Source organism: Strigops habroptila, chromosome 3, assembly GCF_004027225.2.
Source record: "Strigops habroptila isolate Jane chromosome 3, bStrHab1.2.pri, whole genome shotgun sequence".
Classification (NCBI taxonomy): Eukaryota; Metazoa; Chordata; class Aves; order Psittaciformes; family Psittacidae; genus Strigops; species Strigops habroptila.
Window position 1 is genome coordinate 3,832,052 of NC_044279.2, and position 17,559 is coordinate 3,849,610.

The following is a 17,559-nucleotide window of genomic DNA, read 5'->3' on the forward strand; positions in this document are numbered from 1 at the left end:
AAGAGCTAGTTCTTGGAATAGTAGCTCCATTGGCACTCGCTGGTGATTTCCTGTGCATTTGCTGCAAGAATCACTCTGTGATGTGAGTAGGTGGTACTAAAGGGTTATTACGAAACCAATTTCCAACCAGCCGTTTCGAGTCATGGATCGGGAAGAGGGATAGCAGCTTCAGAGCCTTCTCTTTGTTCGAGCAGTGCGCCTGAGATGCACACACAGGATACTCAGTGCCTGCAATGGAACAAGGCAGGCTGGGGATGGGTCTGGTATCGCGTGAAGAGCTCTTCTCCATGCCACTCCAGCTCGGGGATGGGAAGCGGGAACGTGGGCTGGGAGCCGGCAGCAGCGTGCAAGGTGCACACGGAGCAGTTTCCTGCCTGTCTTCCCCATTGTAAGTATTCCTCTCCTGGTTTCTCCCCAGACAAAATGGAGCTGCGTCAGGACGGGTGCCTGCGCCAAGCGAGGTGGTGCTTTGGAGCTGTTTGGTTCTGTTCTGGAAGCAGATGGGCTGCCACTAGCAGGAGACAGTTGGCTTCTCCATCCGAAAGGGGTGCGTAAGGGAATTGGTCTGGCTCCTAAACCGAAGGAATTGTTGACCTACTGACTCAGTTCGGAAGCATTAGGGAAGCAGTCTTCCTGTGGTTTCTTTTGTTGGTGGCAGCTTCAGAAGACGTCTGTGAGCGTACGGGGATGAGGAGCAAAAGGAGAGAGTTCTAGTACCTGCTGCCCGTGGGATTTATGTAGAGCCAGGAAGGAGCTGATGGCTGAATAACACTTAAACTTGGTATGTGTGATGCTTCTGCTGATGATAATGCATTGGTAAGTTGACGTACTTCTCCTTTTCAGTGCTGAGATGGTATCTTGCTAAATGGGACCGAAGGAAAGCTTTGTGAACGTAGCAAGGTGGATTTGTTTTGTCACTGGAGCAGGAAACACAAGCTGGCCTGCCGCAGTTTGGGAGGCTGTAATTAAGGGGGGAAACTTACTCCAGCAGGTCAAGAAAAACAGCTCGAAATTGCTGTTCCCACCCATTTTTAACCTGGAACGTTGGTGCTAAGGAAAGGGGATGGGGCAGCCCTCCAGCTTTGGGGTAGGATCATCCCACAGTCACGGCTGAGCTGTTATTTTCCTGTTAAACTTCATTGAATGAAAAAGGCTTCAGTTTTGTCGAATATCCCATGAAAAAACCCATATATCCACTCCTGGAATGAAATCTAATGGTACTTTTCCTAAACTATGCCTAAAATAGGAACGCTGTTATTTTTAAGTAAGTGGCTCTGTAAATCCCAAGGAAAAAGCTATCATTTGGTGGTTTCTTAAAAACCCCAAATCATTAACATTGGCTGGCAGGAATCACGTTGGCTGACGGAGATGGGTCTGGGAGTTGTGCTCCCTGAACCTGCTCTCAACTCTGATACTGGTTTGGGGAGGGAGTTTTTGGAGGGGGGGAGCTTCTCGAGCAAGTCATTTATTCTTAGTTGTTGGTAAAATGAGGATGGTGATAACGGTCTTCCAGTAGCTAAAGGGGCAACAAGAAACCTGGAGAGGGGCTTTGGACAAGGGATGTAGGGACAGGCCAAGGGGAATGGCTTTAACCTGCCCGAGGGGAGACTGAGATGAGCTCTGAGGCAGAAGCTCTTCCCTGTGAGGGTGCTGAGGCGCTGGCACAGACTTTTCCCAGAGAAGCTGTGGCTGCCCCATCCCTGGCAGTGTTCAAGGCCAGGTTGGACACAGGGGCTTGGAGCAACCTGCTCTAGTGGAAGGTGTCCCTGCCGTGGCAGGGGGTTGGAACTGGAGGAGCTTTAAGGTCCTTTCCAACCTCCAAACCATTCCATGATTTAACGTACCAGCATTATAATGTTATCCATATCAAGATGCTGATACCTGATACTGTAGCTCCTGGATTTCCAGAACATCACTTTGAGCACACTATTAGAAGGTGAGGAAAGCCAAATGGTGATGACTGAATTTATCATTCCCTGTGGCGGGTCTCCTCCAGACACCAGCTGCAGGAATTGCTGGTGCTGTGTCCTAAGGAATTCACTGCTGCTGCTCTGCCCTGCCTGGGTGACACCCAGACTCCTCACATTCCCAAACCCATTGAATCAGCAGCTATAGTGAGACACTCATGGATGGGTTTTCCCCTTTTCCAAAACAGCAGCCAAGAAGGCAATCCATACATCCTTGTGGAACTGTGAATAAACCCAGAGGTTTAACAACAAATGAGGGGGAAAAGGGAAGGTTTTGCATCGCGCTGGATTTCCTTTCCATAAGCGCTTCCTCTGGATGCTGGGGGAAGAGCTCAGGCACAGGGTGACTTTCTGGTTGTACCGAATGGTGTGGGAGGCCGGGTCAGGGAAGAGTCACTTGGTTGTTATGTGGGTGTGAAAAGCCTATGAAAAGGGAAGGGTGGAGGAAAATACTGTACTTGAATTAAACAAATAAAGGAGAATGAATTAGATATTCAAAGTTAGGTATCTTTTTTAGCTAAGTGTTTTTGTGAATTACCTGCATGTCGCCCGAAAATCATTTATTTAACCATAAGTTTATCAGAGTGTTCTCAGGAGAGACTTTATATGTTTTTAAGCAACAAAAACCTATTAAAAAGTCATTGTTTACTTACAATTTTAGATTAAAAGGAAGGAAGTTGCACTTTTTTATAGCCCCTAAATTGTTAACTGTTAAAACTGTATTGAAGTGGTGAATCAATTTTATTCAGTGGAGCAGTTTGGTTTACTAAGGAGTTACAAACAGGCCTTGTTTGAGGAGGGGTCTGAGATCTTCAGTTCACTGTAGTGCACCCACCTGTGGGACAGGGAATTGCTGCTCCTGTTTTGGGGAGCAGGCTGGTGCCACTGATGCAGTGCAGAGGGATGGTTTGCACCCAAAATAATGGGGAAGATGGTATTTTGAATCCTGATTCTATGTACATGAGTGTTTGTAGCCTCTCTATTTCATTGCAGTCTTTAAAATGTCACTTACTCTGATTGAATCTAAAATATATGGTGTAGAGATTACACTTTTCCATGCCTTTTTTGGTTAACTTGACTGGAAAAAAAGAGGCAGCATATGGAGGCAGGAATAACAGAGCTTTGCTCTGGTCAGAATGTTGCTGCTTGTGTTAGTGGAAGTCTTGATTTTCTAAAGAAAGAAGCAAAAAAAACCCCAAACCACCTTTATAGTAAATAAACAAGGTTTTGGGGTCCCCAACATAAGGATGTTGGAGCGAGGCCAGAGGAGGCCCCGGAGCTGCTGCGAGGGCTGGAGCAGCTCTGCTCTGGAGCCAGGCTGAGAGAGCTGGGCTGGGGCAGCCTGGAGAAGAGAAGGCTCCTGAAGGGGAGACCTTAGAGCAGCTCCAGTGCCTAAAGGGGCTCCAGGAAACCTGGAGAGGGGCTTTGGACAAGGGCCTGTAGGGACAGGCCAAGGGGAATGGCTTTAAGCTGCCAGAGGGGAGATTGAGATGAGCTCTGAGGCAGAAGCTCTTCCCTGTGAGGGTGCTGAGGCGCTGGCACAGACTTTTCCCAGAGAAGCTGTGGCTGCCCCATCCCTGGCAGTGTTCAAGGCCAGGTTGGACACAGGGGCTTGGAGCAACCTGCTCTAGTGGAAGGTGTCCCTGCCCGTGGCAGGGGGTTGGAACTGGATGAGCTTTAAGGTCCCTTCCAACCACAAACCAGTCTGTGCTTATATGAAACCAACCCAATGCTTGACAGTTTAGGTGTGTGCAATGTCTTGGTAGCATTCATTTGTATGGATTCCTCAGGGATTCCCATGCAGAAGTTCACAGGTGAATTTGTTGGCTTTTTCCTGTTGTTTGTTTTGTACATTGTTGGAGTGAAATTCTTCATGGCCCATAGCTAAGTTTGCATACAAACTGGAGAGCTCAAAATTGGACCTGGAAAAGAGAAGTGCTTCCTCTTCCATTGTGCTACTGGAATGGTAATACCAATGTTTAAAAGAATATAACCATTGAGCCAAATAAAAATGCATGTTTTCCAGCAACACGGGTATGAATAGGAGCCACTTTTACCCATGCGTTTTCAAGGCAGAGTTGTGTGTGATGATCTCCAGCGTCTTATTCCCTCCCTTCTTTCCCGTACGTTGGCAAACCAAGCCACCTCCAGGCAGTGCTGCCAGGCCATGCTGTGACTTCAGGGCTTCCCTGGTGCAGTAAATGGAAGCTAGAAGGTGTTCCAAACTCCTAATCAAAGCTTGGGCACCTGAATTGTACTTTTAAGGACCTAACTGGCTACTGAAATTCCCTGTATGACCTGTTATTACAGGCTCCTGTGTCTATATGCAGGTTTATTGCCAAAACTTGAGGTTGGCAGAAGTGAGTCATAACTGTGAAGATCTCAGCTTTGCTCTTTGATTTACTTTCATCCACCAAAAATAACAGGATTTCCAAGAATACAGGTAGGCATATGCTGTTCTCCTGTTAGGGCAGAGCTCTCACTGGCTCCCAAGTGTATTGACATAGCTCATAGGATGTATTTTTGAAGCTCAAGTATAAAAGGAGCTGTGTATACGTTTTATCTCATCTTCACTGCAGTAGGCATGAGCAATTCCTGGAGAAGGGACCAGAAGACAGGGCTCTACCCTTTCTCCTGGGAGTCTCTTTCTCATGGAGTCATACCTGCCCTCCAGTGCTTGCTTTGTGTGGCTTGGTGAATTCTCAATTCCTCTCGGAGCTGGCTCAGCTCCAGTGGGAAGGGCAGAAACCAGCCTCAGCCTGAGCTCTGCTGCTTCCAGGGCTTTGTAGGAGGTGGGATCTACATGGGGAAGAGTGTCCAGCTTCCCAGGTGAGCTCTTAGCATTGGGTTAGTATTTAAAGGTGACAATGCTACCCTCTGTGGACGTGTTTTTGGATGACCATGTTGTTAGATGTTGTCTTGCAGTTGTTTCACGTGCAGTTTTAAGGTTAGCTTCTTCCATGGTCATCACTAGTGACCGTGTGGTCTTGGGGTCAGCCACCTCAAGGTGCTGATCTGGTTGAAAACTACATTTTTCATCTCGTAGTATTCTCTTTTGGGAAAAATTAGAGCTGATCCAACTCATCGCATAGCTGAATGATGATAGTGATGAGGGGAAGCAGCAGGAACTCATGGCCAGAAGCAGAGGAGGAGGTGGGAATGTCCCTTTCAGTGCTGCCTTTGTGAAGTTCAGTTCAACCTGTTCGGGAAACAGCACTTCCCCTGTTTCTTAATCACTCTGGAGCTCAACAAGAGCTAATTTAACCCTGTTCTCCAAAACAAGCATTGAGTTTTAGTCTTCCCTCTTTTCCTTTGGCATCTGGATTTTAGGTGTCTACATTTAACTTGTGGGTACAACGAGTAGCGAATGTACTGCTTTTGTATTTCCATTTTCTGTTCAGAGCCTAAGCACTTAAGAGTAGGGTTAGTAACATGGTACAGTGGCAAAGAGGAGTCCACCCCTTACTACAGTTTTTATAACAGCAAATAGCCAAGGGGAATGGCTTTAAGCTGCCAGAGGGGAGATTGAGATGAGCTCTGAGGCAGAAGCTCTTCCCTGTGAGGGTGCTGAGGCGCTGGCACAGGGTGCCCAGAGAAGCTGTAGCTGCCCCATCCCTGGCAGTGTTCAAGGCCAGGTTGGACACAGGGGCTTGGAGCAACCTGCTCTAGTGGAAGGTGTCCCTGCCCGGGGCAGGGGTTGGAACTGGATGAGCTTTAAGGTCCCTTCAACCCAAACCACTCTTTGACTATGAATATTTATAGAGCCTGACAGGCTCATGACATTTATTGAATTGGTGTTTGTTCGAACAGCATCACAAGTTGTTTTTCTATTCATACATTCGCAAAATTTGCCTTTGTCTATAATCCCACCAATCCCACTCCATCCTAATCAAAGTTGGGGTAGAATTTCCATGGGCCATGAATAAAAAACATGGTAAAATGCCCCCAAACCCAACTCTCCAAAGAAGATTTCAGGGCAGCGATGGTTCATCAGTGGTTCATCCAGCAGACACAGCGCAGTTCTTCATGTTGTAAAGGATTATCTTTCTATATGCCTATTTTTTTCTGTTCCGCTTTGGAGTTTTTCCACTTCTTTGGCATTTTTCTCTTCATCTTCTTGCTTCTGAAACTCCTTATTGCTGTAATCCATTTCCCTCATACCCCTGCTTTCAACATCAAAGGTGTGCTCCTGCCATGTGTCCCTTCGCACTTTCTCCTTTTGCATCTCTGCTTACCTCATAACTTTAAAATAGCAAACAAAGCACATGAGCTGAGAAACAAGTGGGTGTTTTACCCTAAGGGAGGATTTTCTCAGCACACAAATCAAGAGTAAATACTTCAAAAAGCTGTATAGTATAGATGCAACCACACTAACACTTACATGCCTCTGTGAGTAAAGTTATTTGCATGTGTAAATGTTGACAGTTGAACTCTGTATCATCAAATCTGCTGTCAAAAGTTAACCCCGGGCATTTTGCAGGGCAGATGATGATTGTTTCTTTAATGACTTAAATTCTCTTTTCCCTATTCAGGGGAGTTACCCACAGCTCTGTAATTCCACACATGTGCCATTCAGAGCAGGTTCTCCTAATGCATGACTTTCAACAAGAGCAGCGCAGCTCCAACATCCCGCTACGAGCACCTCCTTTTAATTGAACACTTTGATTATCACACTGTGATCAGACTATTGAGCTGCTACAGAAGTTTGCCAGCCCTCTGCTAAGCGCTCCTATGGAATTAAAGAATCAGAGATGTTAGAGATGGAAAGTGCATTAGTTCATCCAGGCCGTCGTCTTGCCAGTACATGTTTTCTGCTATGGGTTTTATTTCCCTGCACTTTATGGCTGGAGATACTCTAAGAACTTGGCCTTCCACTTTGATCTACTGGAGTCTTTTCCACCAAGTTTCATGGCAGGATTCTTCTTTGCCTGATATTTGGCCTAAATTTTTCCATTCCTTTGTTTTACCGTATTATTTCAAGTCTCCATTCTCATCTTTGAGTAATTCTCTCTGCGGTGTTAACCGCCTGTAAAGAGGAGTGGAATAGTACTACGTGCTCTTGAATATTAAGATGTATCACTTACCTTAAGTGCTGCATGTTCAGTTCTGCAGGATTTGGGGAAATTACACTGATTGAAGCTAAATTTTAAACTGAACTGCTAATAGTATAATTTCAGATGCATATTTTATTCCCATATAAGTTTTGGTGTCACTTGAGAAATTATTGAATTACCTGAAAAGGCCAATTTCACTCAGAAGTGAAAATGTTTTTCTATGGGGGAGTTACACCATTATGACTTCAGTGATTTTTAACTCTATTGTGGCATTTAAACTGCAGGGAAGCGATGTGTGCAGGCAAGTCTGCAGAGAGCATTACAGGGGAAATGAAAGTATCACGGTTTTCATTACTGCCAGAGATAGTGGAAGTTGTAATGTAGTTATTTAAGCTTTTCCCCTCACCCAGCTTGCCTTTATCCTATATTTTCTCAGAGATTCTTCACTTCATAACTGCTGTTTATTGTTTCTTATAGTTTCACTTGTTTTGGTGGGATGCAGAGTAAGGATGTTGGTGGGAGAGGTGAGGACGGGCGTATCACGGGAGGTAAAGTTACTACTAGAGAGTGGATTGGAGGTGTTTGAGGAACAGGTTGTGTAGCTGAACAGGGAGATGAATGAGGAACGTGTAAATGGGTGGGTTATGGAGTGAGTAAGAGAAGATGTGAGTGGGCAGGTAATGAGACTGGCAAGTGAGAGAGGAGGCAGGAGTGGGTGAGTAGATGGGTAGGTATGTAGCAGTAAAGTTGGAACAGCATTGCGGGCTGGCTCTCATGTGACCTGAAACACTGGTAACCACCACCCCACTTGGGACATGAAGAGAGAACCCAAGGGCCAGCACTGTGATGGGGACTGCAAGGTGTGCAGTTGAGCAGGGAGACCCTCAAGACCTCCAACACTTTCCGCTGGTACGTGTCCAGCTTGATGGATGGCACATCATTTACTCTGCTTCAACTTCACCACGTCTGCACATGCGCTGAACAATAATCTTTGCCTGTTGGTCAGATGGTTGTTAGTGTTCTGCAGAAGTGTGTAAGACCATAACTATAATTTTCCAGGGTTTTTTGGCTCTAACAAAGTCACAGAGAAAGCAGATGAAGCAAACCAGAAACTTTTACTCCATCTGGAGCATTGCAGTTCATAGTATTCCCAAGAGCTGAAATGAGCTGAGAGCTGGAAGGAGCTACTTGATAAAGAAAAGGTATGAAGATGAGGGATACGCTGAAATTAAAAATGCTCAACACATCAGCTTAATAAAGGCAACCCCCATATTGAAGATCCTTTGATTTTAATGAATGAGATTAAGCTAAAATAACTTTAAATCATTATCAAACCTTGACTGATGGGGCTTTTATTAGGATCCTTTCCTATAACTGCTGTAAGGCTGGACATAGTTCACCGTGACTAATACATAACTGGTTTTCATTTACTGTGGCAGAGTTACAACCCAAGCTGTGACCTCTCTGTGCTCAGGTACAGTCAGGCTATTGTTTAAGTTAATGGCTCTACTATCCTGTTAAGTTATATTAAGTTGTGCACGGTACATTTTCGGTGTTTATTGTACTAGAGCAAGTCCTTTTGAAGCCCAGTAGAGGTGAATGACTACTGCAGGAAGTTACAGGCTTTATCTTAGCTGCCAAAAAGGTGTGTGTTTACTAAGGAATAAATTAATATGTGGTGGTGTGCTGAAAAATCCTACTAGAGACCAGTCCCTGCAGGGTTTTCATCCCATAGCTGAGAGTTTCTCCTTGCTGGACCTGCTTTTTGATGAAAGCTGCATTGCTTTGTGTGCACGTGGATTTGACAGCAGGATGGCAGGTCTGGTCCTTCACTACAAGAGAGACATTGAGGGGCTGGAGCGGGGCCAGAGAAGGGCACCGGAGCTGGTGCAGGGCCTGGAGCACAAGTGTGATGAGGAACGGCTGAGGGACCTGGGGGGGTTTAGTCTGGAGAAGAGAAGGCTCAGGGGGGACCTTCTCGCTCTCTGCAACTGCCTGACAGGAGGCTGGAGCCAGGAGGGGGCTCGTCTCTGCTCCCAAGGAACAAGGGATGGGACAAGAGGAAACGGCCTCAAGCTGCCCCAGGGCAGGTTTAGATGGAGCTGAGGAACAATTCCTTCCCCAGAGGGTGCTCAGGCATTGGAACAGGCTGCCCAGGGCAGGGCTGGAGTCACCGTCCCTGCAAGTGTTCACACCCCGTGTAGCCGAGGCCTCAGTGCCATGGGTTAGTGGTGGCCTTGGCAGTGCTGGGGAACGGTTGGACTTGGTGATCTTAAAGGTCTTTTCCAACCCGGTTGATTCTATGAAGTCCTGGTGTATCGAGCAGCCTCCTGTGAGGAGCACTTTAACCCTGTTGTGTTGTACATCAGTGGGTTCAGCACAAATTGCATCAGTCGGGGTGGTTGCTTTGGAAGCTGTTTTGGGAAGGAGATGCCAGCCCACCGTTAGGGCAGGTGAGTGACACCAGCTCTGTGGTGCTCACTGCGTTTTTATTGCCAGGCAGAAGTCTGTTACACTGGGTTACGCAGGAGAACCTGTCAGGTAACTTCTAAAAGTATCCCTAAGGAGTCACTGAAGTCTTTCTAATCTTGAACATAGTTACCTGTGACAAACTAAATTGCCTTTAAAGCTTGGAAGCTTGGAACTGAGGCCAAGCCAGCTCATGCGGCAGTCAGCATCTGCTCATTTTTCATCTGAGACGCATCCAGAAATCATTTGCTGTTCTTAGGCAGATGTTTCTTACCATTAAATCAGAGCAAATCTCTTACTGATGTTCAAACGCTGTGGTAACTGTGCGAAGTAGGAGAGGGAGGAACGTGTGGGTATGTTTAATACGAGCCTGTTGGGTTGTAGATCTGTCAAAGCCCTGAATTTGCATTTCTTACATAAGCAGAAATCCTGGTAATGTTTACACATGATTTGTCTGTGCTTTAGGAACTGCAGGAATTGAACTGCTGTGTCCAAACCGCTCCGTTGCCATCCGTGGGGTTGCACGGACACTATGAAAGTATTCCCAGTTCAAACCCTAACGAGTTCGTTTGCTGTTACACTTGATATTAAACCTTGATACCAACTTAATAACCCACAACAATCCTAAGAGCAGCGTGCAGCCTCGGTGGAAGTGCAGATCCTGCAAATACACAGGAACTACAACCTTCAAGTTTCCCTTCTGTTGGATTAATGGCTTGTTTTTGTCGGTGACAAGGTTACAAAGCATTTGCAACAGGCTTCGTCTTTGGCCCTTTTTTTTCCATATGGGTGTGTGCTTCCTTTTCATTATGTTGTTTTTCTCCTACCCTCCCCCCCCCCTTTTTTTTATTTAACACAGCCACTCCTTTCATTTTAAGAATGAGAAATTAGCTGCTTGCTGAGCAGGAAAAAACCCCAAGCTTCATAAACATTGCAGTTCTGATCCTTCTAATCCTTTATTACCTGCAGGAGCAGGTGCAGGAAGCTACTACAGGAGAGGAGGTTTACTAACTTGTGACTTTCTCAAGGCTTGGGATTACACAGAGGAGCAGCAGATTTTAGATAATACAGAGAAAGTTCAGAACATGGTCAAAAGGTGCGTTGCTTGGGAAAACATCCCTTTTGCTTGGCTTAGTTCGCTCTGCCCCATGGAGTTTGGAGCTGGTTTGTAAACACCAGATTGGAACAGGCTGTCTGAAGGCAATAAACACTATTTGTTTGCTGCTGTTGTACAACAGGTTTTATTTCTGGAGATGCTGTCTGCTAATGCTTTCTTAACCCGGAATTCTTCTGTTTGTTTGTTTGTTGCTCAAGAGAAAGTGAAGGGAACCACTCGCTGGTTCGCAGTAAAAGAGATAAACGCCGTTAGCTGAGATAGTGTCTCAGCTTAAAGAAGTAAGATGTTGTTTGGGTTTCTTTTTCATTAGCATGCTGAAACCATTTAAAATGCTGCAATGGGGAAAGGGCAAGGAGGGTGGTAACAAATACATCACCCATCCCTTGTGATTCGGTGGTTTTGTCTGAATTCTTTTCTTCTTTCCTTTTTATTCCCTACAATCAGACATATGTTTCAGTTGTGAAAGTGTGTGCCCTAAGACCATAGCTGCGTGCAGGATGTCTCATTTGCCTAATATTAACAATATGTGTGTAATAATAGCATTTTTGTAATGCTTCCCATAGACTCCCAGACTGGTTTGTGTTGGAAGGGACCTTAAAGCTCATCCAGCTCCAACCCCTGCCACGGGCAGGGACACCTTCCACTAGAGCAGGTTGCTCCAAGCCCCTGTGTCCAACCTGGCCTTGAACAGTGCCAGGGATGGGATACTCAGTCAACACAATCCAAACCCCATTTATGGTTGTGTGAATTTGGTTCAATATCTAATATTTACTGTACATCAAAGCATAATAAAGTTATATATGTTGTGGGTAAGGGAAAATAAAATACATTTTGAATTAACTTGAAAGCGGCAAAACCTCCAGTTTTCAAAACCTACCTTATGGAAAATACTTATATACAGAGATAAATAATAAAACCCTTCTAAGTAAGTGCTATCCATCAAAGACACCCCTGACTGGAGCTTCTCATTACTTTAATGATACTAAAGTAGCTTCCATCTGGAAGATACATCACACACCTTTATATTAAGATTCACAGCACCCTTTTTTTACACATCACCGTGCTTAGTGGATGGAGACTCCTCTGCATGGACTTGTTAGTGTACAGTTCTGCTCTGAAAAACAGTTGAAAGCAGCTTATTATTTATTGCCAGAAATAAGTTTGCACTGTTTGTATGTCTTGCTCGGTCCTGTGGAACCAGTCCATTTGTGGGAGAGTAATTTGTCTGCTTAAAACCGTTACGGTTCATTTACTAGAAGAAATGTGAACCAACCAACACAGAGCAGGGGGTCTGACACCTTCCTCCAGTCATTCAGGAGATGCCTGGAAGCTCTAAGGGTTTGGTCTGAAATTGTATGTGCAGACCAAGTTATATCCGTAATATAGGATTGGAATTCCTGTCAAAAACTGTCTGGAAAGAGTGCATCCCTTAATAGTGACCGCATAATTGTAGTACTGCCATTTAGACAGGCAAAGCTACAGTCTTTCTTGAATAAAGTTAACAAAATAGTGTCAAAGAATGGGGTAACTGCTGCTGCTGGTGTGCTTCAGGTATACCTGCTTGTACTGCTTATATTTCCTAGAATCCCAGACTGGTTTGGGTTGGAAGGGACCTTAAAGCTCATCCAGTTCCAACCCCCTGCCACGGGCAGGGACACCTTCCACTAGAGCAGGTTGCTCCAAGCCCCTGTGTCCAACCTGGCCTTGAACACTGCCAGGGATGGGGCAGCCACAGCTTCTCTGGGAAAAGTCTGTGCCAGCGCCTCAGCACCCTCACAGGGAAGAGCTGCTGCCTCAGAGCTCATCTCAGTCTCTCCTCTGGCAGGTTAAAGCCATTCCCCTCGGCCTGTCCCTACAGGCCCTTGTCCAAAGCCCCTCTCCAGGTTTCCTGTAGGTCCCGTTTAGGTATTGGAAGCCTGATACATTTGCTGGAATATTTTGTAATACATACTGATTAATAAATTCCCATTTGAAGTGTAAAACCATCCTTTAAAAGACCAGATTTTCAACGTGCCAGGCAGCAGACAGCACCAATGTGCTTAATTCCAGTTGGTGGTGACACCTTCTGGATGCTGAGCGCTTGGAAAACTTCATGTGTCACTTGGGTTATGGCCTGAAAGCTGACTTTTTCATTATCCATGGTCAGTGGTGTAGTAGTAGGAGAAAACAGCCCAGATCTGCGGTTTCCCAGGCTTGTTCTCTGAACTGTTCCAATATATTTTGTTTCTAAACCACTTTTAAATCACGATGATTCGAATTTGAACACTCTGCAAATTTCACCTGTATTTCTATCGGCATGTTTGGAAGAAACCCATAAGATTATTTCCATATTGTTTTCGGTGTATCTCCAGTTTATTATTCTGAGAAAATGTGATGCATCTGCAGTGTGCGCGAGCTGCCTTTCAGATATGCAGATGCAGAGCCTCGCGTATCTAGTCAAATCAGTGCAGAGCTGCTTTTACAAACTACGTGACAATGTACAACCTCCTATCTGAGAACTAGATCAGACTCAAATTGGGACTCGGTCCAAAAAACAAAATACTGCAATCAATCTACTGGCTGTGTCAGCATTCAGATTCGTTTCTGTTATATACACTGCAGGGAAAGGATGTGGAAAATACACGCTAGCATCCAGAAACGTATTCCTGAGTCATGGAGGATGGCAGAGATGGGTGTTGTTAATAGGATCTGCTTAAAGGTATGGGCTAATAGATGCTAAAGGCGATGTTCTAAGCCTGTGTGACATTAAGGAAGTCGCTGTGTGACACTCTGGATGCCATGTGACTTCCCTGTTTACACTCAGCCCGGCTATAAATGCATATGAAATAGGAGTGATGGAATGATCTGCTTGTGCCACAACATCCTTGGTCCATGGTCCTCAGCTTTTAGAGCTGCCCCTTGGTACCAGCTGGGATTTGCAGAGTTCAGTTCCTTGGAAAACCATACTTTAAATGCTGATGTGTTCAGACTGGGCTGAGCTCTTGCTTAATACCTTGTGTTTCCTTCCCTTCTGCCTGCCCCGCTGCTATTCTCGGCTGCTGGCTGGTACTGCTCATCGTCCTCATCGATGCTGGGGCACAGGGCAGCTGGGCTCCTGCTGCCATCCCGTGCTTGCCACTTAACACACTCATTTCCAGTGCCCCGGCGTTACCTTTCTGTCCTGAAATTTGGACCTAGATTCTGTCCTAAAATGGAGCTGTTGGAGTGATTCCAGAGGAGGCCACGGAGCTGCTGCGAGGGCTGGAGCAGCTCTGCTCTGGAGCCAGGCTGAGAGAGCTGGGCTGGGGCAGCCTGGAGAAGAGAAGGCTCCTGAAGGGGAGACCTTAGAGCAGCTCCAGTGCCTAAAGGGGCTCCAGGAAAGCTGGAGAGGGGCTTTGGACAAGGGCCTGGAGGGACAGGACAAGGGGGAATGGCTTTAACCTGCCAGAGGGGAGATTGAGATGAGCTCTGAGGCAGAAGCTCTTCCCTGTGAGCGTGCTGAGGCGCTGGCACAGACTTTTCCCAGAGAAGCTGTGGCTGCCCCATCCCTGGCAGTGTTCAAGGCCAGGTTGGACACAGGGGCTTGGAGCAACCTGCTCTAGTGGAAGGTGTCCCTGCCCGTGGCAGGGGCTTGGAGCTGGATGAGCTTTAAGGTCTCTTCCAGCCTGTCATGGTTTAAGCCCAGCCGGTTACTCAGCACCATGCAGCCGCTCGCTCACTCCCACCCCTTTTTCCCCCCTATCTCCTGGTGGGATGGGGAGGAGAATGGAAGGAGTGTAAACCCCACAGGTTGAGATAAGAACAGTCCAATAACTGAAGTAGAATAGGAAACTACTACTACTGTTACTAACAATAATAAGGGAGATAACAAGGGGAGATAATATGAAGCTAAAAAGGGAAAGGGAAAACAACCAATATACACAAATGCTGCACAATACAATTGCTCAGCACCCTGCAACTGATACCCAGCCCGACCCAAGCAGCAATCGGTCCCTTCCAGGTAGCTCCCCCCAGTTTATACACTGGGCATGATGTGCTCTGGTATGGAATTCCCTTTGGCTGGTTTGGGTCAGGTGTCCTGTCTGCTTCCTCCCAGCTTCTTGTGCCCCTCCTCAGTGGGAGAGCATGAGACTGAAACGTCCTTGATCGGGTTAAGCCCTGCTCAGCAACAACTAAAAACATCAGTGTGTTATCAGTGTTGTTCTCATTCTAAATCCAACACACAGCACTGCACCAGCTACCAGGAAGGAGAAAAATCACTGTTCCAGCTGAACCCAGGACACAACCCAAACCGGTCTGTGATCCTATGAAAATCTTCTCGGTCTCAAGAGAATTGTTCACCTCTGCTGCTGGTTCAGGAGGACCCATGTACCCAAGAATGCTTCCGTCTGCTGTAGTGCTCATTCCCTTCTGTAATGCTACAGTGACTGGAGGTCACTGTAGGCAGCCCTCCAGTGCGTGGCATGTTCTGCATAGCAGCAGGGTCACTTCGGGGTTATAACAGTACATCTTTTAAAAGTAATCACACTTCAGAAGTGATTTGAGCGCTCAGGTTTCTGGCCGAAAGCCAGTTGCTGAGGTTTAATCCGCACCCTAAAGCTCTGCTGGTCTGGAGTTCTGCCTGCATATGGGTAAAGGCACAGGTATCAAAATCTTTTCCCTGATAAAGAGCTGCGGCACCTTTAATGTCCACAGCAAAAATAAATACACTTTAAAGGGGTTTTCTTAACTATTATTACACTGTAGATATGCAGCAGAACACATGGGTGGGATTTGGCTCTGATATAAAGACCAGACAACATCGTATATATGTGCTCATAAATGTCTGCAAGTGCACAAGGGTGGAGTTCAGTTGCCTGCACATTGGTGTCTGGTGCCTTTGAGACACCTCAGGTTGTCTGGGACATACCCATAGGGTTTACAGGTACAACACGAGTTGGATGTTAGTTTTATTTGGGCCAGGCAGGACACTGCACATCACCTGAAATGACAAAAGACGTAGGTGCCATGTTTAGGCAACTACATCTTGGCCTGAGTGTCCCGGCTCCTGTTGTGATTGCTGGAGATGGAATTTATCACTGAAGTCTAGAGAGTGATTTCTGCTCACCAAACATTAATACTCGGTTGTTGAAATGCTGTTCAGCAGCTGCTGGATCTCCAGTGTTTGGACCACTGGTTTTATTCATCTGACACATAAGGTGAAACAAACAGGAATAATGAATAGTTTGAAATCCAAACCAGTTCACGTTTGTGCAGTGAACATCTCAGAATTTGTCATAATAAATCAGGATGTGAAGAAACTTAATATTTTTATGCAGCTGGAGCCCTGTGCAGAAGAAAAGCATTAGACCCAATGCCAATAACTTCCCACCATGAGTGCAATCACAGCTGATTGCTTACACATCCCATATAAATTTCAGTGTCAGGAGCATGTTTATTTACCCATTAAGCACTTTCTTTGTAAATTAGGATTTTTGGTTATGTTTTGCTGTGGCTAACTAGTAATCAGTGAGTTATTCTTTCAGGGAAGCAGGGGACTATATGTATTTTGAGCCAAAATACTATAGCACCTAAAAAAACGGGGTTTGTTCCTAATTCCTGGTTTCTAACTGTCTTTTATTGTATCTTGGTTTAAAAAGAAACCAACAATCAACAAGCCCATTGTGATGCTTTTGATTAGGCCTCACCAGAGATCATAAAAATACAGTGTCCCTTTGTGAAATGGGTTTTAATTATTGTTAATTGTACTTGGTAGCTTCATTGCCGAGGGGAAGCGGAGGTGACCTCACCCTGGGTGCTGTCAGTCTCACGCTGGTGTCATACCCCGCCTGGAGAAGAGGTTGTGGTTTGGTTGTTACTGGTTTTAATGAGGAGCATTGGTGGGCCCAGCGGCTTTGGAAACGCTGCCCAAACTCTGATTCAGTGCTGTGCTTGTTTCTGGGCTGTTCAGCTGCAGAGCTGAGTTGTAGTTTAGGAGCAGGGGCCCAGCAGTCTGGTGGTTCCAGCAGCATCCCTAACAGCAACCAGTTACCAAAGACTTTAGGGAGAGGTGATGGAGTCCTTAATAGAGAACTATTACCAAAGATTTCAGGGCTTACTTCTACTGTTTCATATTATCTAATCTAATAATCTTGGATGTTTTAATTATCTATCCACAGACTTGATTTCTTAACCCATTGTAGGTCTTGGCTTTGGCACAGCCTGGAGAAGACAAGGCTCCTGAAGGGAAGACCTTAGAGCAGCTCCAGTGCCTAAAGGGGCTCCAGGAAACCTGGAGAGGGGCTTTGGACAAGGGCCTGGAGGGCCAGGCCAAGGGGAATGGCTTTAACCTGCCAGAGGGGAGATTGAGATGAGCTCTGAGGCAGAAGCTCTTCCCTGTGAGGGTGCTGAGGCGCTGGCACAGACTTTTCCCAGAGAAGCTGTGGCTGCCCCATCCCTGGCAGTGTTCAAGGCCAGGTTGGACACAGGGGCTTGGAGCAACCTGCTCTAGTGGAAGGTGTCCCTGCCCGTGGCAGGGGGTTGGAACTGGAGGAGCTTTAAGCTCCCTTCCAACCCAGACCAGTCTCTGGTTGTGTGCTTTGCATTTAAACAAATGCAGAGAGAGTATTCTCTCACCCTTTGGACTGCAAACTCTGCAGGGCAGTGGTGGCTTTAGGTGTGTTTATGCAGGTGTCATTGTGTTAGGACCAGTCATTCTTTAGTTGTGACCATAATGTAAATGCCTAAATATTTAGAGTGGTTTTAGCTGACTGAACATTTCTGTATGTCAGGAGAAGGATGAACTGGAGTACTCTTTCGTCTCTCTTCACTGTTCTGTATTCCTTAAGCTGTTGCCTTGCTTGATCTTAAATGAACCTTCCCTAAAATACCCTGAACTTTACAATTCCCTTGCAATTCATCCCATGCCATCTGCCACAGTGTCTGCTGCGTATTTCAGTCCTGACGAAAACCCCCATTTCTCGTCAGTCCCTCT

The 17,559-nt window shown here is 46.1% G+C and overlaps 1 long non-coding RNA gene across 1 annotated transcript; it reads left to right on the plus strand.

Annotated features, from left to right (window-relative positions):
- Nucleotides 1–1,391: 1,391 nt before the first annotated feature.
- Nucleotides 1,392–16,863, plus strand: LOC115605942. The gene is made up of 3 exons (XR_003990762.1): nucleotides 1,392–1,504; nucleotides 6,753–6,755; nucleotides 16,829–16,863. It is a non-coding gene; the product is annotated as an uncharacterized LOC115605942 (long non-coding RNA).
- The last annotated feature ends 696 nt before the right edge of the window (nucleotides 16,864–17,559 follow it).